We start from the raw sequence: 24,715 nt of genomic DNA, 5'->3' as shown, positions 1-24,715 counted from the left end.
GCTGTGCCTCACCCGTCTCTGCTGAATTAAAAATTTTTGTCGAAAATTTCGAAAATTCTTAGTTTTCTTCGCGTTTCACGCCATTTGCAGCCATTTTTAATTTTTTTAAAATTTCGAAAATTTTTGAAAATTCTCAAAGGGGTACCCCTTTGAGAAATTTCAATTTTTTCGAAAAATTTCGAAAAACCGAAAAACGTGGGAAATCGCGCAAAAAGCGCACAAAACTAAGAATTTTTGAAAATTTTCAACTTTTAATTTTTTTCCGAATTTTCCGAAAATTTTTGGTTTTGTGCGCATTTCAGAAGGTTTGCAGCGTTTTTTGATTTTTCGAAAAATTTGTAATTTTTTTCTTCTAAATTTGACCTGTCCCATCCCTATCAGGGCTAGACTCCGCCGCACTGTCTACTTCACACAGTCTCAGCCGTACTCAGAATGTGAGACAGCCGGTATCTGCTGTACACGGTGTGTGATTCACCATGTCTGTGCTTGACTCCGTCTCTGGTTAACAAGGTCTCTGCGTCACTCGTCATGCGCCTCACCGGTCTCTGCTTGTGCGGTGTGTGCATCAGCCTGTACATGCTTGACTCGGTGTCTGCATCACCCGATCTCTGCTTCCCATTTTCTGTGACTCACCACGTCTTCGCCTCACTCTCTGTCTCACACTTCTCTGCTTGTTTAGGGCTGTGCCTCACCCGTCTCTGCTAATTAAAAATTTTTGTCGAAAATTTCGAAAATTCTTAGTTTTCTTCGCGTTTCACGCCATTTGCAGCCATTTTTAATTTTTTTAAAATTTCGAAAATTTTTGAAAATTCTCAAAGGGGTACCCCTTTGAGAAATTTCAATTTTTTCGAAAAATTTCGAAAAACCGAAAAACGTGGGAAATCGTCCAAAAAGCGCACAAAACTAAGAATTTTTGAAAATTTTCAACTTTTAATTTTTTTCCGAATTTTCCGAAAATGTTTGGTTTTGTGCGCATTTCAGAAGGTTTGCAGCGTTTTTTGATTTTTAGAAAAATTTGTAATTTTTTTCTTCTAAATTTGACCTGTCCCATCCCTATCAGGGCTAGACTCCGCCGCACTGTCTACTTCACACAGTCTCAGCCGTACTCAGAATGTGAGACAGCCGGTATCTGCTGTACACGGTGTGTGATTCACCATGTCTGTGCTTGACTCCGTCTCTGGTTAACAAGGTCTCTGCGTCACTCGTCATGCGCCTCACCGGTCTCTGCTTGATGCGGTGTGTGCATCAGCCTATACATGCTTGACTCGGTGTCTGCCTCACCCGATCTCTGCTTCCCATTTTCTGTGACTCACCACGTCTTCGCCTCACTCTCTCTGTCTCACACTTCTCTGCTTGTTTAGGGCTGTGCCTCACCCGTCTCTGCTGAAATCAAATTTTTTGTCGAAAATTTCGAAAATTCTTAGTTTTCTTCGCGTTTCACGCCATTTGCAGCCATTTTTAATTTTTTTAAAATTTCGAAAATTTTTGAAAATTCTCAAAGGGGTACCCCTTTGAGAAATTTCAATTTTTTCGAAAAATTTCGAAAAACCGAAAAACGTGGGAAATCGCGCAAAAAGCGCACAAAACTAAGAATTTTTGAAAATTTTCAACTTTTAATTTTTTTCCGAATTTTCCGAAAATGTTTGGTTTTGTGCGCATTTCAGAAGGTTTGCAGCGTTTTTTGATTTTTAGAAAAATTTGTAATTTTTTTCTTCTAAATTTGACCTGTCCCATCCCTATCAGGGCTAGACTCCGCCGCACTGTCTACTTCACACAGTCTCAGCCGTACTCAGAATGTGAGACAGCCGGTATCTGCTGTACACGGTGTGTGATTCACCAGGTCTGTGCTTGACTCCGTCTCTGGTTAACAAGGTCTCTGCGTCACTCGTCATGCGCCTCACCGGTCTCTGCTTGATGCGGTGTGTGCATCAGCCTGTACATGCTTGACTCGGTGTCTGCCTCACCCGATCTCTGCTTCCCATTTTCTGTGACTCACCACGTCTTCGCCTCACTCTCTGTCTCACACTTCTCTGCTTGTTTAGGGCTGTGCCTCACCCGTCTCTGCTGAATTAAAAATTTTTGTCGAAAATTTCGAAAATTCTTAGTTTTCTTCGCGTTTCACGCCATTTGCAGCCATTTTTAATTTTTTTAAAATTTCGAAAATTTTTGAAAATTCTCAAAGGGGTACCCCTTTGAGAAATTTCAATTTTTTCGAAAAATTTCGAAAAACCGAAACACGTGGGAAATCGCGCAAAAAGCGCACAAAACTAAGAATTTTTGAAAATTTTCAACTTTTAATTTTTTTCCGAATTTTCCGAAAATTTTTGGTTTTGTGCGCATTTCAGAAGGTTTGCAGCGTTTTTTGATTTTTCGAAAAATTTGTAATTTTTTTCTTCTAAATTTGACCTGTCCCATCCCTATCAGGACTAGACTCCGCCGCACTGTCTACTTCACACAGTCTCAGCCGTACTCAGAATGTGAGACAGCCGGTATCTGCTGTACACGGTGTGTGATTCACCAGGTCTGTGCTTGACTCCGTCTCTGGTTAACAAGGTCTCTGCGTCACTCGTCATGCGCCTCACCGGTCTCTGCTTGTGCGGTGTGTGCATCAGCCTGTACATGCTTGACTCGGTGTCTGCATCACCCGATCTCTGCTTCCCATTTTCTGTGACTCACCACGTCTTCGCCTCACTCTCTGTCTCACACTTCTCTGCTTGTTTAGGGCTGTGCCTCACCCGTCTCTGCTAATTAAAAATTTTTGTCGAAAATTTCGAAAATTCTTAGTTTTCTTCGCGTTTCACGCCATTTGCAGCCATTTTTAATTTTTTTAAAATTTCGAAAATTTTTGAAAATTCTCAAAGGGGTACCCCTTTGAGAAATTTCAATTTTTTCGAAAAATTTCGAAAAACCGAAAAACGTGGGAAATCGTCCAAAAAGCGCACAAAACTAAGAATTTTTGAAAATTTTCAACTTTTAATTTTTTTCCGAATTTTCCGAAAATGTTTGGTTTTGTGCGCATTTCAGAAGGTTTGCAGCGTTTTTTGATTTTTAGAAAAATTTGTAATTTTTTTCTTCTAAATTTGACCTGTCCCATCCCTATCAGGGCTAGACTCCGCCGCACTGTCTACTTCACACAGTCTCAGCCGTACTCAGAATGTGAGACAGCCGGTATCTGCTGTACACGGTGTGTGATTCACCAGGTCTGTGCTTGACTCCGTCTCTGGTTAACAAGGTCTCTGCGTCACTCGTCATGCGCCTCACCGGTCTCTGCTTGATGCGGTGTGTGCATCAGCCTATACATGCTTGACTCGGTGTCTGCCTCACCCGATCTCTGCTTCCCATTTTCTGTGACTCACCACGTCTTCGCCTCACTCTCTCTGTCTCACACTTCTCTGCTTGTTTAGGGCTGTGCCTCACCCGTCTCTGCTGAAATCAAATTTTTTGTCGAAAATTTCGAAAATTCTTAGTTTTCTTCGCGTTTCACGCCATTTGCAGCCATTTTTAATTTTTTTAAAATTTCGAAAATTTTTGAAAATTCTCAAAGGGGTACCCCTTTGAGAAATTTCAATTTTTTCGAAAAATTTCGAAAAACCGAAAAACGTGGGAAATCGCGCAAAAAGCGCACAAAACTAAGAATTTTTGAAAATTTTCAACTTTTAATTTTTTTCCGAATTTTCCGAAAATGTTTGGTTTTGTGCGCATTTCAGAAGGTTTGCAGCGTTTTTTGATTTTTAGAAAAATTTGTAATTTTTTTCTTCTAAATTTGACCTGTCCCATCCCTATCAGGGCTAGACTCCGCCGCACTGTCTACTTCACACAGTCTCAGCCGTACTCAGAATGTGAGACAGCCGGTATCTGCTGTACACGGTGTGTGATTCACCAGGTCTGTGCTTGACTCCGTCTCTGGTTAACAAGGTCTCTGCGTCACTCGTCATGCGCCTCACCGGTCTCTGCTTGATGCGGTGTGTGCATCAGCCTGTACATGCTTGACTCGGTGTCTGCCTCACCCGATCTCTGCTTCCCATTTTCTGTGACTCACCACGTCTTCGCCTCACTCTCTGTCTCACACTTCTCTGCTTGTTTAGGGCTGTGCCTCACCCGTCTCTGCTGAATTAAAAATTTTTGTCGAAAATTTCGAAAATTCTTAGTTTTCTTCGCGTTTCACGCCATTTGCAGCCATTTTTAATTTTTTTAAAATTTCGAAAATTTTTGAAAATTCTCAAAGGGGTACCCCTTTGAGAAATTTCAATTTTTTCGAAAAATTTCGAAAAACCGAAACACGTGGGAAATCGCGCAAAAAGCGCACAAAACTAAGAATTTTTGAAAATTTTCAACTTTTAATTTTTTTCCGAATTTTCCGAAAATTTTTGGTTTTGTGCGCATTTCAGAAGGTTTGCAGCGTTTTTTGATTTTTCGAAAAATTTGTAATTTTTTTCTTCTAAATTTGACCTGTCCCATCCCTATCAGGACTAGACTCCGCCGCACTGTCTACTTCACACAGTCTCAGCCGTACTCAGAATGTGAGACAGCCGGTATCTGCTGTACACGGTGTGTGATTCACCAGGTCTGTGCTTGACTCCGTCTCTGGTTAACAAGGTCTCTGCGTCACTCGTCATGCGCCTCACCGGTCTCTGCTTGATGCGGTGTGTGCATCAGCCTGTACATGCTTGACTCGGTGTCTGCCTCACCCGATCTCTGCTTCCCATTTTCTGTGACTCACCACGTCTTCGCCTCACTCTCTGTCTCACACTTCTCTGCTTGTTTAGGGCTGTGCCTCACCCGTCTCTGCTGAATTAAAAATTTTTGTCGAAAATTTCGAAAATTCTTAGTTTTCTTCGCGTTTCACGCCATTTGCAGCCATTTTTAATTTTTTTAAAATTTCGAAAATTTTTGAAAATTCTCAAAGGGGTACCCCTTTGAGAAATTTCAATTTTTTCGAAAAATTTCGAAAAACCGAAAAACGTGGGAAATCGCGCAAAAAGCGCACAAAACTAAGAATTTTTGAAAATTTTCAACTTTTAATTTTTTTCCGAATTTTCCGAAAATTTTTGGTTTTGTGCGCATTTCAGAAGGTTTGCAGCGTTTTTTGATTTTTCGAAAAATTTGTAATTTTTTTCTTCTAAATTTGACCTGTCCCATCCCTATCAGGGCTAGACTCCGCCGCAATGTCTACTTCACACAGTCTCAGCCGTACTCAGAATGTGAGACAGCCGGTATCTGCTGTACACGGTGTGTGATTCACCAGGTCTGTGCTTGACTCCGTCTCTGGTTAACAAGGTCTCTGCGTCACTCGTCATGCGCCTCACCGGTCTCTGCTTGATGCGGTGTGTGCATCAGCCTGTACATGCTTGACTCGGTGTCTGCATCACCCGATCTCTGCTTCCCATTTTCTGTGACTCACCACGTCTTCGCCTCACTCTCTGTCTCACACTTCTCTGCTTGTTTAGGGCTGTGCCTCACCCGTCTCTGCTAATTAAAAATTTTTGTCGAAAATTTCGAAAATTCTTAGTTTTCTTCGCGTTTCACGCCATTTGCAGCCATTTTTAATTTTTTTAAAATTTCGAAAATTTTTGAAAATTCTCAAAGGGGTACCCCTTTGAGAAATTTCAATTTTTTCGAAAAATTTCGAAAAACCGAAAAACCTGGGAAATCGTCCAAAAAGCGCACAAAACTAAGAATTTTTGAAAATTTTCAACTTTTAATTTTTTTCCGAATTTTCCGAAAATGTTTGGTTTTGTGCGCATTTCAGAAGGTTTGCAGCGTTTTTTGATTTTTAGAAAAATTTGTAATTTTTTTCTTCTAAATTTGACCTGTCCCATCCCTATCAGGGCTAGACTCCGCCGCACTGTCTACTTCACACAGTCTCAGCCGTACTCAGAATGTGAGACAGCCGGTATCTGCTGTACACGGTGTGTGATTCACCATGTCTGTGCTTGACTCCGTCTCTGGTTAACAAGGTCTCTGCGTCACTCGTCATGCGCCTCACCGGTCTCTGCTTGATGCGGTGTGTGCATCAGCCTGTACATGCTTGACTCGGTGTCTGCCTCACCCGATCTCTGCTTCCCATTTTCTGTGACTCACCACGTCTTCGCCTCACTCTCTCTGTCTCACACTTCTCTGCTTGTTTAGGGCTGTGCCTCACCCGTCTCTGCTGAAATCAAATTTTTTGTCGAAAATTTCGAAAATTCTTAGTTTTCTTCGCGTTTCACGCCATTTGCAGCCATTTTTAATTTTTTTAAAATTTCGAAAATTTTTGAAAATTCTCAAAGGGGTACCCCTTTGAGAAATTTCAATTTTTTCGAAAAATTTCGAAAAACCGAAAAACGTGGGAAATCGCGCAAAAAGCGCACAAAACTAAGAATTTTTGAAAATTTTCAACTTTTAATTTTTTTCCGAATTTTCCGAAAATTTTTGGTTTTGTGCGCATTTCAAAAGGTTTGCAGCGTTTTTTGATTTTTCGAAAAATTTGTAATTTTTTTCTTCTAAATTTGACCTGTCCCATCCCTATCAGGACTAGACTCCGCCGCACTGTCTACTTCACACAGTCTCAGCCGTACTCAGAATGTGAGACAGCCGGTATCTGCTGTACACGGTGTGTGATTCACCAGGTCTGTGCTTGACTCCGTCTCTGGTTAACAAGGTCTCTGCGTCACTCGTCATGCGCCTCACCGGTCTCTGCTTGATGCGGTGTGTGCATCAGCCTGTACATGCTTGACTCGGTGTCTGCCTCACCCGATCTCTGCTTCCCATTTTCTGTGACTCACCACGTCTTCGCCTCACTCTCTGTCTCACACTTCTCTGCTTGTTTAGGGCTGTGCCTCACCCGTCTCTGCTGAATTAAAAATTTTTGTCGAAAATTTCGAAAATTCTTAGTTTTCTTCGCGTTTCACGCCATTTGCAGCCATTTTTAATTTTTTTAAAATTTCGAAAATTTTTGAAAATTCTCAAAGGGGTACCCCTTTGAGAAATTTCAATTTTTTCGAAAAATTTCGAAAAACCGAAAAACGTGGGAAATCGCGCAAAAAGCGCACAAAACTAAGAATTTTTGAAAATTTTCAACTTTTAATTTTTTTCCGAATTTTCCGAAAATTTTTGGTTTTGTGCGCATTTCAGAAGGTTTGCAGCGTTTTTTGATTTTTCGAAAAATTTGTAATTTTTTTCTTCTAAATTTGACCTGTCCCATCCCTATCAGGGCTAGACTCCGCCGCAATGTCTACTTCACACAGTCTCAGCCGTACTCAGAATGTGAGACAGCCGGTATCTGCTGTACACGGTGTGTGATTCACCAGGTCTGTGCTTGACTCCGTCTCTGGTTAACAAGGTCTCTGCGTCACTCGTCATGCGCCTCACCGGTCTCTGCTTGATGCGGTGTGTGCATCAGCCTGTACATGCTTGACTCGGTGTCTGCATCACCCGATCTCTGCTTCCCATTTTCTGTGACTCACCACGTCTTCGCCTCACTCTCTGTCTCACACTTCTCTGCTTGTTTAGGGCTGTGCCTCACCCGTCTCTGCTAATTAAAAATTTTTGTCGAAAATTTCGAAAATTCTTAGTTTTCTTCGCGTTTCACGCCATTTGCAGCCATTTTTAATTTTTTTAAAATTTCGAAAATTTTTGAAAATTCTCAAAGGGGTACCCCTTTGAGAAATTTCAATTTTTTCGAAAAATTTCGAAAAACCGAAAAACCTGGGAAATCGTCCAAAAAGCGCACAAAACTAAGAATTTTTGAAAATTTTCAACTTTTAATTTTTTTCCGAATTTTCCGAAAATGTTTGGTTTTGTGCGCATTTCAGAAGGTTTGCAGCGTTTTTTGATTTTTAGAAAAATTTGTAATTTTTTTCTTCTAAATTTGACCTGTCCCATCCCTATCAGGGCTAGACTCCGCCGCACTGTCTACTTCACACAGTCTCAGCCGTACTCAGAATGTGAGACAGCCGGTATCTGCTGTACACGGTGTGTGATTCACCATGTCTGTGCTTGACTCCGTCTCTGGTTAACAAGGTCTCTGCGTCACTCGTCATGCGCCTCACCGGTCTCTGCTTGATGCGGTGTGTGCATCAGCCTGTACATGCTTGACTCGGTGTCTGCCTCACCCGATCTCTGCTTCCCATTTTCTGTGACTCACCACGTCTTCGCCTCACTCTCTCTGTCTCACACTTCTCTGCTTGTTTAGGGCTGTGCCTCACCCGTCTCTGCTGAAATCAAATTTTTTGTCGAAAATTTCGAAAATTCTTAGTTTTCTTCGCGTTTCACGCCATTTGCAGCCATTTTTAATTTTTTTAAAATTTCGAAAATTTTTGAAAATTCTCAAAGGGGTACCCCTTTGAGAAATTTCAATTTTTTCGAAAAATTTCGAAAAACCGAAAAACGTGGGAAATCGCGCAAAAAGCGCACAAAACTAAGAATTTTTGAAAATTTTCAACTTTTAATTTTTTTCCGAATTTTCCGAAAATTTTTGGTTTTGTGCGCATTTCAAAAGGTTTGCAGCGTTTTTTGATTTTTCGAAAAATTTGTAATTTTTTTCTTCTAAATTTGACCTGTCCCATCCCTATCAGGACTAGACTCCGCCGCACTGTCTACTTCACACAGTCTCAGCCGTACTCAGAATGTGAGACAGCCGGTATCTGCTGTACACGGTGTGTGATTCACCAGGTCTGTGCTTGACTCCGTCTCTGGTTAACAAGGTCTCTGCGTCACTCGTCATGCGCCTCACCGGTCTCTGCTTGATGCGGTGTGTGCATCAGCCTGTACATGCTTGACTCGGTGTCTGCCTCACCCGATCTCTGCTTCCCATTTTCTGTGACTCACCACGTCTTCGCCTCACTCTCTGTCTCACACTTCTCTGCTTGTTTAGGGCTGTGCCTCACCCGTCTCTGCTGAATTAAAAATTTTTGTCGAAAATTTCGAAAATTCTTAGTTTTCTTCGCGTTTCACGCCATTTGCAGCCATTTTTAATTTTTTTAAAATTTCGAAAATTTTTGAAAATTCTCAAAGGGGTACCCCTTTGAGAAATTTCAATTTTTTCGAAAAATTTCGAAAAACCGAAAAACGTGGGAAATCGCGCAAAAAGCGCACAAAACTAAGAATTTTTGAAAATTTTCAACTTTTAATTTTTTTCCGAATTTTCCGAAAATGTTTGGTTTTGTGCGCATTTCAGAAGGTTTGCAGCGTTTTTTGATTTTTAGAAAAATTTGTAATTTTTTTCTTCTAAATTTGACCTGTCCCATCCCTATCAGGGCTAGACTCCGCCGCACTGTCTACTTCACACAGTCTCAGCCGTACTCAGAATGTGAGACAGCCGGTATCTGCTGTACACGGTGTGTGATTCACCAGGTCTGTGCTTGACTCCGTCTCTGGTTAACAAGGTCTCTGCTTCACTCGTCATGCGCCTCACCGGTCTCTGCTTGATGCGGTGTGTGCATCAGCCTGTACATGCTTGACTCGGTGTCTGCCTCACCCGATCTCTGCTTCCCATTTTCTGTGACTCACCACGTCTTCGCCTCACTCTCTGTCTCACACTTCTCTGCTTGTTTAGGGCTGTGCCTCACCCGTCTCTGCTGAATTAAAAATTTTTGTCGAAAATTTCGAAAATTCTTAGTTTTCTTCGCGTTTCACGCCATTTGCAGCCATTTTTAATTTTTTTAAAATTTCGAAAATTTTTGAAAATTCTCAAAGGGGTACCCCTTTGAGAAATTTCAATTTTTTCGAAAAATTTCGAAAAACCGAAAAACGTGGGAAATCGCGCAAAAAGCGCACAAAACTAAGAATTTTTGAAAATTTTCAACTTTTAATTTTTTTCCGAATTTTCCGAAAATTTTTGGTTTTGTGCGCATTTCAGAAGGTTTGCAGCGTTTTTTGATTTTTCGAAAAATTTGTAATTTTTTTCTTCTAAATTTGACCTGTCCCATCCCTATCAGGGCTAGACTCCGCCGCACTGTCTACTTCACACAGTCTCAGCCGTACTCAGAATGTGAGACAGCCGGTATCTGCTGTACACGGTGTGTGATTCACCAGGTCTGTGCTTGACTCCGTCTCTGGTTAACAAGGTCTCTGCGTCACTCGTCATGCGCCTCACCGGTCTCTGCTTGATGCGGTGTGTGCATCAGCCTGTACATGCTTGACTCGGTGTCTGCCTCACCCGATCTCTGCTTCCCATTTTCTGTGACTCACCACGTCTTCGCCTCACTCTCTGTCTCACACTTCTCTGCTTGTTTAGGGCTGTGCCTCACCCGTCTCTGCTGAATTAAAAATTTTTGTCGAAAATTTCGAAAATTCTTAGTTTTCTTCGCGTTTCACGCCATTTGCAGCCATTTTTAATTTTTTTAAAATTTCGAAAATTTTTGAAAATTCTCAAAGGGGTACCCCTTTGAGAAATTTCAATTTTTTCGAAAAATTTCGAAAAACCGAAAAACGTGGGAAATCGTCCAAAAAGCGCACAAAACTAAGAATTTTTGAAAATTTTCAACTTTTAATTTTTTTCCGAATTTTCCGAAAATGTTTGGTTTTGTGCGCATTTCAGAAGGTTTGCAGCGTTTTTTGATTTTTCGAAAAATTTGTAATTTTTTTCTTCTAAATTTGACCTGTCCCATCCCTATCAGGGCTAGACTCCGCCGCACTGTCTACTTCACACAGTCTCAGCCGTACTCAGAATGTGAGACAGCCGGTATCTGCTGTACACGGTGTGTGATTCACCATGTCTGTGCTTGACTCCGTCTCTGGTTAACAAGGTCTCTGCGTCACTCGTCATGCGCCTCACCGGTCTCTGCTTGATGCGGTGTGTGCATCAGCCTATACATGCTTGACTCGGTGTCTGCCTCACCCGATCTCTGCTTCCCATTTTCTGTGACTCACCACGTCTTCGCCTCACTCTCTCTGTCTCACACTTCTCTGCTTGTTTAGGGCTGTGCCTCACCCGTCTCTGCTGAAATCAAATTTTTTGTCGAAAATTCTTAGTTTTCTTCGCGTTTCACGCCATTTGCAGCCATTTTTAATTTTTTTAAAATTTCGAAAATTTTTGAAAATTCTCAAAGGGGTACCCCTTTGAGAAATTTCAATTTTTTCGAAAAATTTCGAAAAACCGAAAAACGTGGGAAATCGCGCAAAAAGCGCACAAAACTAAGAATTTTTGAAAATTTTCAACTTTTAATTTTTTTCCGAATTTTCCGAAAATGTTTGGTTTTGTGCGCATTTCAGAAGGTTTGCAGCGTTTTTTGATTTTTAGAAAAATTTGTAATTTTTTTCTTCTAAATTTGACCTGTCCCATCCCTATCAGGGCTAGACTCCGCCGCACTGTCTACTTCACACAGTCTCAGCCGTACTCAGAATGTGAGACAGCCGGTATCTGCTGTACACGGTGTGTGATTCACCAGGTCTGTGCTTGACTCCGTCTCTGGTTAACAAGGTCTCTGCGTCACTCGTCATGCGCCTCACCGGTCTCTGCTTGATGCGGTGTGTGCATCAGCCTGTACATGCTTGACTCGGTGTCTGCCTCACCCGATCTCTGCTTCCCATTTTCTGTGACTCACCACGTCTTCGCCTCACTCTCTGTCTCACACTTCTCTGCTTGTTTAGGGCTGTGCCTCACCCGTCTCTGCTGAATTAAAAATTTTTGTCGAAAATTTCGAAAATTCTTAGTTTTCTTCGCGTTTCACGCCATTTGCAGCCATTTTTAATTTTTTTAAAATTTCGAAAATTTTTGAAAATTCTCAAAGGGGTACCCCTTTGAGAAATTTCAATTTTTTCGAAAAATTTCGAAAAACCGAAACACGTGGGAAATCGCGCAAAAAGCGCACAAAACTAAGAATTTTTGAAAATTTTCAACTTTTAATTTTTTTCCGAATTTTCCGAAAATTTTTGGTTTTGTGCGCATTTCAGAAGGTTTGCAGCGTTTTTTGATTTTTCGAAAAATTTGTAATTTTTTTCTTCTAAATTTGACCTGTCCCATCCCTATCAGGACTAGACTCCGCCGCACTGTCTACTTCACACAGTCTCAGCCGTACTCAGAATGTGAGACAGCCGGTATCTGCTGTACACGGTGTGTGATTCACCAGGTCTGTGCTTGACTCCGTCTCTGGTTAACAAGGTCTCTGCGTCACTCGTCATGCGCCTCACCGGTCTCTGCTTGATGCGGTGTGTGCATCAGCCTGTACATGCTTGACTCGGTGTCTGCCTCACCCGATCTCTGCTTCCCATTTTCTGTGACTCACCACGTCTTCGCCTCACTCTCTGTCTCACACTTCTCTGCTTGTTTAGGGCTGTGCCTCACCCGTCTCTGCTGAATTAAAAATTTTTGTCGAAAATTTCGAAAATTCTTAGTTTTCTTCGCGTTTCACGCCATTTGCAGCCATTTTTAATTTTTTTAAAATTTCGAAAATTTTTGAAAATTCTCAAAGGGGTACCCCTTTGAGAAATTTCAATTTTTTCGAAAAATTTCGAAAAACCGAAAAACGTGGGAAATCGCGCAAAAAGCGCACAAAACTAAGAATTTTTGAAAATTTTCAACTTTTAATTTTTTTCCGAATTTTCCGAAAATTTTTGGTTTTGTGCGCATTTCAGAAGGTTTGCAGCGTTTTTTGATTTTTCGAAAAATTTGTAATTTTTTTCTTCTAAATTTGACCTGTCCCATCCCTATCAGGGCTAGACTCCGCCGCAATGTCTACTTCACACAGTCTCAGCCGTACTCAGAATGTGAGACAGCCGGTATCTGCTGTACACGGTGTGTGATTCACCAGGTCTGTGCTTGACTCCGTCTCTGGTTAACAAGGTCTCTGCGTCACTCGTCATGCGCCTCACCGGTCTCTGCTTGATGCGGTGTGTGCATCAGCCTGTACATGCTTGACTCGGTGTCTGCATCACCCGATCTCTGCTTCCCATTTTCTGTGACTCACCACGTCTTCGCCTCACTCTCTGTCTCACACTTCTCTGCTTGTTTAGGGCTGTGCCTCACCCGTCTCTGCTAATTAAAAATTTTTGTCGAAAATTTCGAAAATTCTTAGTTTTCTTCGCGTTTCACGCCATTTGCAGCCATTTTTAATTTTTTTAAAATTTCGAAAATTTTTGAAAATTCTCAAAGGGGTACCCCTTTGAGAAATTTCAATTTTTTCGAAAAATTTCGAAAAACCGAAAAACGTGGGAAATCGTCCAAAAAGCGCACAAAACTAAGAATTTTTGAAAATTTTCAACTTTTAATTTTTTTCCGAATTTTCCGAAAATGTTTGGTTTTGTGCGCATTTCAGAAGGTTTGCAGCGTTTTTTGATTTTTAGAAAAATTTGTAATTTTTTTCTTCTAAATTTGACCTGTCCCATCCCTATCAGGGCTAGACTCCGCCGCACTGTCTACTTCACACAGTCTCAGCCGTACTCAGAATGTGAGACAGCCGGTATCTGCTGTACACGGTGTGTGATTCACCAGGTCTGTGCTTGACTCCGTCTCTGGTTAACAAGGTCTCTGCGTCACTCGTCATGCGCCTCACCGGTCTCTGCTTGATGCGGTGTGTGCATCAGCCTGTACATGCTTGACTCGGTGTCTGCCTCACCCGATCTCTGCTTCCCATTTTCTGTGACTCACCACGTCTTCGCCTCACTCTCTGTCTCACACTTCTCTGCTTGTTTAGGGCTGTGCCTCACCCGTCTCTGCTGAATTAAAATTTTTTGTCGAAAATTTCGAAAATTCTTAGTTTTCTTCGCGTTTCACGCCATTTGCAGCCATTTTTAATTTTTTTAAAATTTCGAAAATTTTTGAAAATTCTCAAAGGGGTACCCCTTTGAGAAATTTCAATTTTTTCGAAAAATTTCGAAAAACCGAAAAACGTGGGAAATCGCGCAAAAAGCGCACAAAACTAAGAATTTTTGAAAATTTTCAACTTTTAATTTTTTTCCGAATTTTCCGAAAATGTTTGGTTTTGTGCGCATTTCAGAAGGTTTGCAGCGTTTTTTGATTTTTCGAAAAATTTGTAATTTTTTTCTTCTAAATTTGACCTGTCCCATCCCTATCAGGGCTAGACTCCGCCGCACTGTCTACTTCACACAGTCTCAGCCGTACTCAGAATGTGAGACAGCCGGTATCTGCTGTACACGGTGTGTGATTCACCAGGTCTGTGCTTGACTCCGTCTCTGGTTAACAAGGTCTCTGCGTCACTCGTCATGCGCCTCACCGGTCTCTGCTTGATGCGGTGTGTGCATCAGCCTGTACATGCTTGACTCGGTGTCTGCCTCACCCGATCTCTGCTTCCCATTTTCTGTGACTCACCACGTCTTCGCCTCACTCTCTGTCTCACACTTCTCTGCTTGTTTAGGGCTGTGCCTCACCCGTCTCTGCTGAATTAAAAATTTTTGTCGAAAATTTCGAAAATTCTTAGTTTTCTTCGCGTTTCACGCCATTTGCAGCCATTTTTAATTTTTTTAAAATTTCGAAAATTTTTGAAAATTCTCAAAGGGGTACCCCTTTGAGAAATTTCAATTTTTTCGAAAAATTTCGAAAAACCGAAAAACGTGGGAAATCGCGCAAAAAGCGCACAAAACTAAGAATTTTTGAAAATTTTCAACTTTTAATTTTTTTCCGAATTTTCCGAAAATTTTTGGTTTTGTGCGCATTTCAGAAGGTTTGCAGCGTTTTTTGATTTTTCGAAAAATTTGTAATTTTTTTCTTCTAAATTTGACCTGTCCCATCCCTATCAGGGCTAGACTCCGCCGCACTGTCTACTTCACACAGTCTCAGCCGTACTCAGAATGTGAGACAGCCGGTATCTGCTGTACACGGTGTGTGATTCACCAGGTCTGTGCTTGACTCCGTCTCTGGTTAACAAGGTCTCTGCGTCACTCGTCATGCGCCTCACCGGTCTCTGCTTGATGCGGTGTGTGCATCAGCCTGTACATGCTTGACTCGGTGTCTGCCTCACCCGATCTCTGCTTCCCATTTTCTGTGACTCACCACGTCTTCGCCTCACTCTCTGTCTCACACTTCTCTGCTTGTTTAGGGCTGTGCCTCACCCGTCTCTGCTGAATTAAAAATTTTTGTCGAAAATTTCGAAAATTCTTAGTTTTCTTCGCGTTTCACGCCATTTGCAGCCATTTTTAATTTTTTTAAAATTTCGAAAATTTTTGAAAATTCTCAAAGGGGTACCCGTTTGAGAAATTTCAATTTTTTCGAAAAATTTCGAAAAACCGAAAAACGTGGGAAATCGCGCAAAAAGCGCACAAAACTAAGAATTTTTGAAAATTTTCAACTTTTAATTTTTTTCCGAATTTTCCGAAAATTTTTGGTTTTGTGCGCATTTCAGAATGTTTGCAGCGTTTTTTGATTTTTAGAAAAATTTGTAATTTTTTTCTTCTAAATTTGACCTGTCCCATCCCTATCAGGGCTAGACTCCGCCGCTCAGTCTACTTCACACAGTCTCAGCCGTACTCAGAATGTGAGACAGCCGGTATCTGCTGTACACGGTGTGTGATTCACCAGGTCTGTGCTTGACTCCGTCTCTGGTTAACAAGGTCTCTGCGTCACTCGTCATGCGCCTCACCGGTCTCTGCTTGATGCGGTGTGTGCATCAGCCTGTACATGCTTGACTCGGTGTCTGCCTCACCCGATCTCTGCTTCCCATTTTCTGTGACTCACCACGTCTTCGCCTCACTCTCTGTCTCACACTTCTCTGCTTGTTTAGGGCTGTGCCTCACCCGTCTCTGCTGAATTAAAAATTTTTGTCGAAAATTTCGAAAATTCTTAGTTTTCTTCGCGTTTCACGCCATTTGCAGCCATTTTTAATTTTTTTAAAATTTCGAAAATTTTTGAAAATTCTCAAAGGGGTACCCCTTTGAGAAATTTCAATTATTTCGAAAAATTTCGAAAAACCGAAAAACGTGGGAAATCGTCCAAAAAGCGCACAAAACTAAGAATTTTTGAAAATTTTCAACTTTTAATTTTTTTCCGAATTTTCCGAAAATGTTTGGTTTTGTGCGCATTTCAGAAGGTTTGCAGCGTTTTTTGATTTTTCGAAAAATTTGTAATTTTTTTCTTCTAAATTTGACCTGTCCCATCCCTATCAGGGCTAGACTCCGCCGCACTGTCTACTTCACACAGTCTCAGCCGTACTCAGAATGTGAGACAGCCGGTATCTGCTGTACACGGTGTGTGATTCACCATGTCTGTGCTTGACTCCGTCTCTGGTTAACAAGGTCTCTGCGTCACTCGTCATGCGCCTCACCGGTCTCTGCTTGATGCGGTGTGTGCATCAGCCTGTACATGCTTGACTCGGTGTCTGCCTCACCCGATCTCTGCTTCCCATTTTCTGTGACTCACCACGTCTTCGCCTCACTCTCTCTGTCTCACACTTCTCTGCTTGTTTAGGGCTGTGCCTCACCCGTCTCTGCTGAATTAAAAATTTTTGTCGAAAATTTCGAAAATTCTTAGTTTTCGCGTTTCACGCCATTTGCAGCCATTTTTAATTTTTTTAAAATTTCGAAAATTTTTGAAAATTCTCAAAGGGGTACCCGTTTGAGAAATTTCAATTTTTTCGAAAAATTTCGAAAAACCGAAAAACGTGGGAAATCGCGCAAAAAGCGCACAAAACTAAGAATTTTTGAAAATTTTCAACTTTTAATTTTTTTCCGAAAATGTTTGGTTTTGTGCGCATTTCAGAAGGTTTGCAGCGTTTTTTGATTTTTCGAAAAATTTGTAATTTTTTTCTTCTAAATTCGACCTGTCCCATCCCTATCAGGGCTAGACTCCGCCGCACTGTCTACTTCACACAGTCTCAGCCGTACTCAGAATGTGAGACAGCCGGTATCTGCTGTACACGGTGTGTGATTCACCATGTCTGTGCTTGACTCCGTCTCTGGTTAACAAGGTCTCTGCGTCACTCGTCATGCGCCTCACCGGTCTCTGCTTGATGCGGTGTGTGCATCAGCCTCTACATGCTTGACTCGGTGTCTGCCTCACCCGATCTCTGCTTCCCATTTTCTGTGACTCACCACGTCTTCGCCTCACTCTCTCTGTCTCACACTTCTCTGCTTGTTTAGGGCTGTGCCTCACCCGTCTCTGCTGAAATCACATTTTTTGTCGAAAATTTCGAAAATTCTTAGTTTTCTTCGCGTTTCACGCCATTTGCAGCCATTTTTAATTTTTTTAAAATTTCGAAAATTTTTGAAAATTCTCAAAGGGGTACCCCTTTGAGAAATTTCAATTTTTTCGAAAAATTTCGAAAAACCGAAAAACGTGGGAAATCGCGCAAAAAGCGCACAAAACTAAGAATTTTTGAAAATTTTCAACTTTTAATTTTTTTCCGAATTTTCCGAAAATTTTTGGTTTTGTGCGCATTTCAGAAGGTTTGCAGCGTTTTTTGATTTTTAGAAAAATTTGTAATTTTTTTCTTCTAAATTTGACCTGTCCCATCCCTATCAGGGCTAGACTCCGCCGCACAGTCTACTTCACACAGTCTCAGCCGTACTCAGAATGTGAGACAGCCGGTATCTGCTGTACACGGTGTGTGACACACCAGGTCTGTGCTTGACTCCGTCTCTGGTTAACAAGGTCTCTGCGTCACTCGTCATGCGCCTCACCGGTCTCTGCTTGATGCGGTGTGTGCATCAGCCTGTACATGCTTGACTCGGTGTCTGCCTCACCCGATCTCTGCTTCCCATTTTCTGTGACTCACCACGTCTTCGCCTCACTCTCTGTCTCACACTTCTCTGCTTGTTTAGGGCTGTGCCTCACCCGTCTCTGCTGAATTAAAAATTTTTGTCGAAAATTTCGAAAATTCTTAGTTTTCTTCGCGTTTCACGCCATTTGCAGCCATTTTTAATTTTTTTAAAATTTCGAAAATTTTTGAAAATTCTCAAAGGGTTACCCCTTTGAGAAATTTCAATTTTTTCGAAAAATTTCGAAAAACCGAAACACGTGGGAAATCGCGCAAAAAGCGCACAAAACTAAGAATTTTTGAAAATTTTCAACTTTTAATTTTTTTCCGAAAATGTTTGGTTTTGTGCGCATTTCAGAAGGTTTGCAGCGTTTTTTGATTTTTCGAAAAATTTGTAATTTTTTTCTTCTAAATTTGACCTGTCCCATCCCTATCAGGGCTAGACTCCGCCGCACTGTCTACTTCACACAGTCTCAGCCGTACTCAGAATGTGAGACAGCCGGTATCTGCTGTACACGGTGTGTGATTCACCATGTCTGTGCTTGACTCCGTCTCTGGTTAACAAGGTCTCTGCGTCACTCGTCATGCGCCTCACCGGTCTCTGCTTGATGCGGTGTGTGCATCAGCCTCTACATGCTTGACTCGGTGTCTGCCTCACCCGATCTCTGCTTCCCATTTTCTGTGACTCACCACGTCTTCGCCTCACTCTCTCTGTCTCACACTTCTCTGCTTGTTTAGGGCTGTGCCTCACCCGTCTCTGCTGAAATCACATTTTTTGTCGAAAATTTCGAAAATTCTTAGTTTTCTTCGCGTTTCACGCCATTTGCAGCCATTTTTAATTTTTTTAAAATTTCGAAAATTTTTGAAAATTCTCAAAGGGGTACCCCTTTGAGAAATTTCAATTTTTTCGAAAAATTTCGAAAAACCGAAAAACGTGGGAAATCGCGCAAAAAGCGCACAAAACTAAGAATTTTTGAAAATTTTCAACTTTTAATTTTTTTCCGAATTTTCCGAAAATTTTTGGTTTTGTGCGCATTTCAGAAGGTTTGCAGCGTTTTTTGATTTTTAGAAAAATTTGTAATTTTTTTCTTCTAAATTTGACCTGTCCCATCCCTATCAGGGCTAGACTCCGCCGCACAGTCTACTTCACACAGTCTCAGCCGTACTCAGAATGTGAGACAGCCGGTATCTGCTGTACACGGTGTGTGACACACCAGGTCTGTGCTTGACTCCGTCTCTGGTTAACAAGGTCTCTGCGTCACTCGTCATGCGCCTCACCGGTCTCTGCTTGATGCGGTGTGTGCATCAGCCTGTACATGCTTGACTCGGTGTCTGCCTCACCCAATCTCTGCTTCCCATTTTCTGTGACTCACCACGTCTTCGCCTCACTCTCTGTCTCACACTTCTCTGCTTGTTTAGGGCTGTGCCTCACCCGTCTCTGCTGAATTAAAAATTTTTGTCGAAAATTTCGAAAATTCTTAGTTTTCTTCGCGTTTCACGCCATTTGCAGCCATTTTTAATTTTTTTAAAATTTCGAAAATTTTTGAAAATTCTCAAAGGGGTACCCCTTTGAGAAATTTCAATTTTTTCGAAAAATTTCGAAAAACCGAAAAACGTGGGAAATCGCGCAAAAAGCGCACAAAACTAAGAATTTTTGAAAATTTTCAACTTTTAATTTTTTTCCGAATTTTCCGAAAATTTTTGGTTTTGTGCGCATTTCAGAAGGTTTGCAGCGTTTTTTGATTTTTAGAAAAATTTGTAATTTTTTTCTTCTAAATTTGACCTGTCCCATCCCTATCAGGGCTAGACTCCGCCGCACAGTCTACTTCACACAGTCTCAGCCGTACTCAGAATGTGAGACAGCCGGTATCTGCTGTACACGGTGTGTGACACACCAGGTCTGTGCTTGACTCCGTCTCTGGTTAACAAGGTCTCTGCGTCACTCGTCATGCGCCTCACCGGTCTCTGCTTGATGCGGTGTGTGCATCAGCCTGTACATGCTTGACTCGGTGTCTGCCTCACCCGATCTCTGCTTCCCATTTTCTGTGACTCACCACGTCTTCGCCTCACTCTCTGTCTCACACTTCTCTGCTTGTTTAGGGCTGTGCCTCACCCGTCTCTGCTGAATTAAAAATTTTTGTCGAAAATTTCGAAAATTCTTAGTTTTCTTCGCGTTTCACGCCATTTGCAGCCATTTTTAATTTTTTTAAAATTTCGAAAATTTTTGAAAATTCTCAAAGGGGTACCCCTTTGAGAAATTTCAATTTTTTCGAAAAATTTCGAAAAACCGAAACACGTGGGAAATCGCGCAAAAAGCGCACAAAACTAAGAATTTTTGAAAATTTTCAACTTTTAATTTTTTTCCGAAAATGTTTGGTTTTGTGCGCATTTCAGAAGGTTTGCAGCGTTTTTTGATTTTTCGAAAAATTTGTAATTTTTTTCTTCTAAATTTGACCTGTCCCATCCCTATCAGGGCTAGACTCCGCCGCACTGTCTACTTCACACAGTCTCAGCCGTACTCAGAATGTGAGACAGCCGGTATCTGCTGTACACGGTGTGTGATTCACCATGTCTGTGCTTGACTCCGTCTCTGGTTAACAAGGTCTCTGCGTCACTCGTCATGCGCCTCACCGGTCTCTGCTTGATGCGGTGTGTGCATCAGCCTCTACATGCTTGACTCGGTGTCTGCCTCACCCGATCTCTGCTTCCCATTTTCTGTGACTCACCACGTCTTCGCCTCACTCTCTCTGTCTCACACTTCTCTGCTTGTTTAGGGCTGTGCCTCACCCGTCTCTGCTGAAATCACATTTTTTGTCGAAAATTTCGAAAATTCTTAGTTTTCTTCGCGTTTCACGCCATTTGCAGCCATTTTTAATTTTTTTAAAATTTCGAAAATTTTTGAAAATTCTCAAAGGGGTACCCCTTTGAGAAATTTCAATTTTTTCGAAAAATTTCGAAAAACCGAAAAACGTGGGAAATCGCGCAAAAAGCGCACAAAACTAAGAATTTTTGAAAATTTTCAACTTTTAATTTTTTTCCGAATTTTCCGAAAATTTTTGGTTTTGTGCGCATTTCAGAAGGTTTGCAGCGTTTTTTGATTTTTAGAAAAATTTGTAATTTTTTCTTCTAAATTTGACCTGTCCCATCCCTATCAGGGCTAGACTCCGCCGCACAGTCTACTTCACACAGTCTCAGCCGTACTCAGAATGTGAGACAGCCGGTATCTGCTGTACACGGTGTGTGACACACCAGGTCTGTGCTTGACTCCGTCTCTGGTTAACAAGGTCTCTGCGTCACTCGTCATGCGCCTCACCGGTCTCTGCTTGATGCGGTGTGTGCATCAGCCTGTACATGCTTGACTCGGTGTCTGCCTCACCCAATCTCTGCTTCCCATTTTCTGTGACTCACCACGTCTTCGCCTCACTCTCTGTCTCACACTTCTCTGCTTGTTTAGGGCTGTGCCTCACCCGTCTCTGCTGAATTAAAAATTTTTGTCGAAAATTTCGAAAATTCTTAGTTTTCTTCGCGTTTCACGCCATTTGCAGCCATTTTTAATTTTTTTAAAATTTCGAAAATTTTTGAAAATTCTCAAAGGGGTACCCCTTTGAGAAATTTCAATTTTTTCGAAAAATTTCGAAAAACCGAAAAACGTGGGAAATCGCGCAAAAAGCGCACAAAACTAAGAATTTTTGAAAATTTTCAACTTTTAATTTTTTTCCGAATTTTCCGAAAATTTTTGGTTTTGTGCGCATTTCAGAAGGTTTGCAGCGTTTTTTGATTTTTAGAAAAATTTGTAATTTTTTTCTTCTAAATTTGACCTGTCCCATCCCTATCAGGGCTAGACTCCGCCGCACAGTCTACTTCACACAGTCTCAGCCGTACTCAGAATGTGAGACAGCCGGTATCTGCTGTACACGGTGTGTGATTCACCAGGTCTGTGCTTGATTCCGTCTCTGGTTAACAAGGTCTCTGCGTCACTCGTCATGCGCCTCACCGGTCTCTGCTTGATGCGGTGTGTGCATCAGCCTGTACATGCTTGACTCGGTGTCTGCCTCACCCGATCTCTGCTTCCCATTTTCTGTGACTCACCACGTCTTCGCCTCACTCTCTGTCTCACACTTCTCTGCTTGTTTAGGGCTGTGCCTCACCCGTCTCTGCTGAATTAAAAATTTTTGTCGAAAATTTCGAAAATTCTTAGTTTTCTTCGCGTTTCACGCCATTTGCAGCCATTTTTAATTTTTTTAAAATTTCGAAAATTTTTGAAAATTCTCAAAGGGGTACCCCTTTGAGAAATTTCAATTTTTTCGAAAAATTTCGAAAAACCGAAACACGTGGGAAATCGCGCAAAAAGCGCACAAAACTAAGAATTTTTGAAAATTTTCAACTTTTAATTTTTTTCCGAATTTTCCGAAAATTTTTGGTTTTGTGCGCATTTCAGGTTTGCAGCGTTTTTTGATTTTTCGAAAAATTTGTAATTTTTTTCTTCTAAATTTGACCTGTCCCATCCCTATCAGGGCTAGACTCCGCCGCACTGTCTACTTCACACAGTCTCAGCCGTACTCAGAATGTGAGACAGCCGGTATCTGCTGTACACGGTGTGTGATTCACCAGGTCTGTGCTTGACTCCGTCTCTGGTTAACAAGGTCTCTGCGTCACTCGTCATGCGCCTCACCGGTCTCTGCTTGTTGCGGTGTGTGCATCAGCCTGTACATGCTTGACTCGGTGTCTGCCTCACCCGATCTCTGCTTCCCATTTTCTGTGACTCACCACGTCTTCGCCTCACTCTCTCTGTCTCACACTTCTCTGCTTGTTTAGGGCTGTGCCTCACCCGTCTCTGCTGAATTAAAAATTTTTGTCGAAAATTTCGAAAATTCTAAGTTTTCTTCGCGTTTCACGCCATTTGCAGCCATTTTTAATTTTTTTAAAATTTCGAAAATTTTTGAAAATTCTCAAAGGGGTACCCCTTTGAGAAATTTCAATTTTTTCGAACAATTGCGAAGAACCGAAAAACGTGGGAAATCGTCCAAAAAGCGCACAAAACTAAGAATTTTTGAAAATTTTCAACTTTTAATTTTTTTCCGAATTTTCCGAAAATTTTTGGTTTTGTGCGCATTTCAGAAGGTTTGAGCGTTTTTTGATTTTTAGAAAAATTTGTAATTTTTTTCTTCTAAATTTGACCTGTCCCATCCCTATCAGGGCTAGACTCCGCCGCACTGTCTACTTCACACAGTCTCAGCCGTACTCAGAATGTGAGACAGCCGGTATCTGCTGTACACGGTGTGTGATTCACCATGTCTGTGCTTGACTCCGTCTCTGGTTAACAAGGTCTCTGCGTCACTCGTCATGCGCCTCACCGGTCTCTGCTTGATGCGGTGTGTGCATCAGCCTGTACATGCTTGACTCGGTGTCTGCCTCACCCGATCTCTGCTTCCCATTTTCTGTGACTCACCACGTCTTCGCCTCACTCTCTCTGTCTCACACTTCTCTGCTTGTTTAGGGCTGTGCCTCACCCGCCTCTGCTGAAATCACATTTTTTGTCGAAAATTTCGAAAATTCTTAGTTTTCTTCGCGTTTCACGCCATTTGCAGCCATTTTTAATTTTTTTAAAATTTCGAAAATTTTTGAAAATTCTCAAAGGGGTACCCCTTTGAGAAATTTTAATTTTTTCGAAAAATTTCGAAAAACCGAAAAACGTGGGAAATCGCGCAAAAAGCGCACAAAACTAAGAATTTTTGAAAATTTTCAACTTTTAATTTTTTTCCGAATTTTCCGAAAATTTTTGGTTTTGTGCGCATTTCAGAAGGTTTGCAGCGTTTTTTGATTTTTAGAAAAATTTGTAATTTTTTTCTTCTAAATTTGACCTGTCCCATCCCTATCAGGGCTAGACTCCGCCGCACAGTCTACTTCACACAGTCTCAGCCGTACTCAGAATGTGAGACAGCCGGTATCTGCTGTACACGGTGTGTGATTCACCAGGTCTGTGCTTGACTCCGTCTCTGGTTAACAAGGTCTCTGCGTCACTCGTCATGCGCCTCACCGGTCTCTGCTTGATGCGGTGTGTGCATCAGCCTGTACATGCTTGACTCGGTGTCTGCCTCACCCGATCTCTGCTTCCCATTTTCTGTGACTCACCACGTCTTCGCCTCACTCTCTGTCTCACACTTCTCTGCTTGTTTAGGGCTGTGCCTCACCCGTCTCTGCTGAATTAAAAATTTTTGTCGAAAATTTCGAAAATTCTTAGTTTTCTTCGCGTTTCACGCCATTTGCAGCCATTTTTAATTTTTTTAAAATTTCGAAAATTTTTGAAAATTCTCAAAGGGGTACCCCTTTGAGAAATTTCAATTTTTTCGAAAAATTTCGAAAAACCGAAACACGTGGGAAATCGCGCAAAAAGCGCACAAAACTAAGAATTTTTGAAAATTTTCAACTTTTAATTTTTTTCCGAATTTTCCGAAAATTTTTGGTTTTGTGCGCATTTCAGAAGGTTTGCAGCGTTTTTTGATTTTTCGAAAAATTTGTAATTTTTTTCTTCTAAATTTGACCTGTCCCATCCCTATCAGGGCTAGACTCCGCCGCACTGTCTACTTCACACAGTCTCAGCCGTACTCAGAATGTGAGACAGCCGGTATCTGCTGTACACGGTGTGTGATTCACCAGGTCTGTGCTTGACTCCGTCTCTGGTTAACAAGGTCTCTGCGTCACTCGTCATGCGCCTCACCGGTCTCTGCTTGTTGCGGTGTGTGCATCAGCCTGTACATGCTTGACTCGGTGTCTGCCTCACCCGATCTCTGCTTCCCATTTTCTGTGACTCACCACGTCTTCGCCTCACTCTCTCTGTCTCACACTTCTCTGCTTGTTTAGGGCTGTGCCTCACCCGTCTCTGCTGAATTAAAAATTTTTGTCGAAAATTTCGAAAATTCTAAGTTTTCTTCGCGTTTCACGCCATTTGCAGCCATTTTTAATTTTTTTAAAATTTCGAAAATTTTTGAAAATTCTCAAAGGGGTACCCCTTTGAGAAATTTCAATTTTTTCGAACAATTGCGAAGAACCGAAAAACGTGGGAAATCGTCCAAAAAGCGCACAAAACT

General features: G+C 41.6%; 1 protein-coding gene across 1 annotated transcript in view; it reads left to right on the top strand.

Annotated features, from left to right (window-relative positions):
• Positions 1-24,715, top strand: part of LOC110839051 (uncharacterized protein CG13380) — a 70,126-nt gene that overhangs the window by 27,840 nt on the left and 17,571 nt on the right. The gene's annotated exons all lie outside the window — the stretch shown is intronic.

Source organism: Zootermopsis nevadensis, unplaced genomic scaffold, assembly GCF_977971745.1.
Source record: "Zootermopsis nevadensis isolate Lab colony 2312 unplaced genomic scaffold, Znev_1.0 Znev_ptg000028l, whole genome shotgun sequence".
NCBI lineage: Eukaryota > Metazoa > Arthropoda > Insecta > Blattodea > Termopsidae > Zootermopsis > Zootermopsis nevadensis.
Note: the sequence above shows the minus strand (reverse complement) of the source record. Positions and strands in the feature narration are given on the sequence as shown.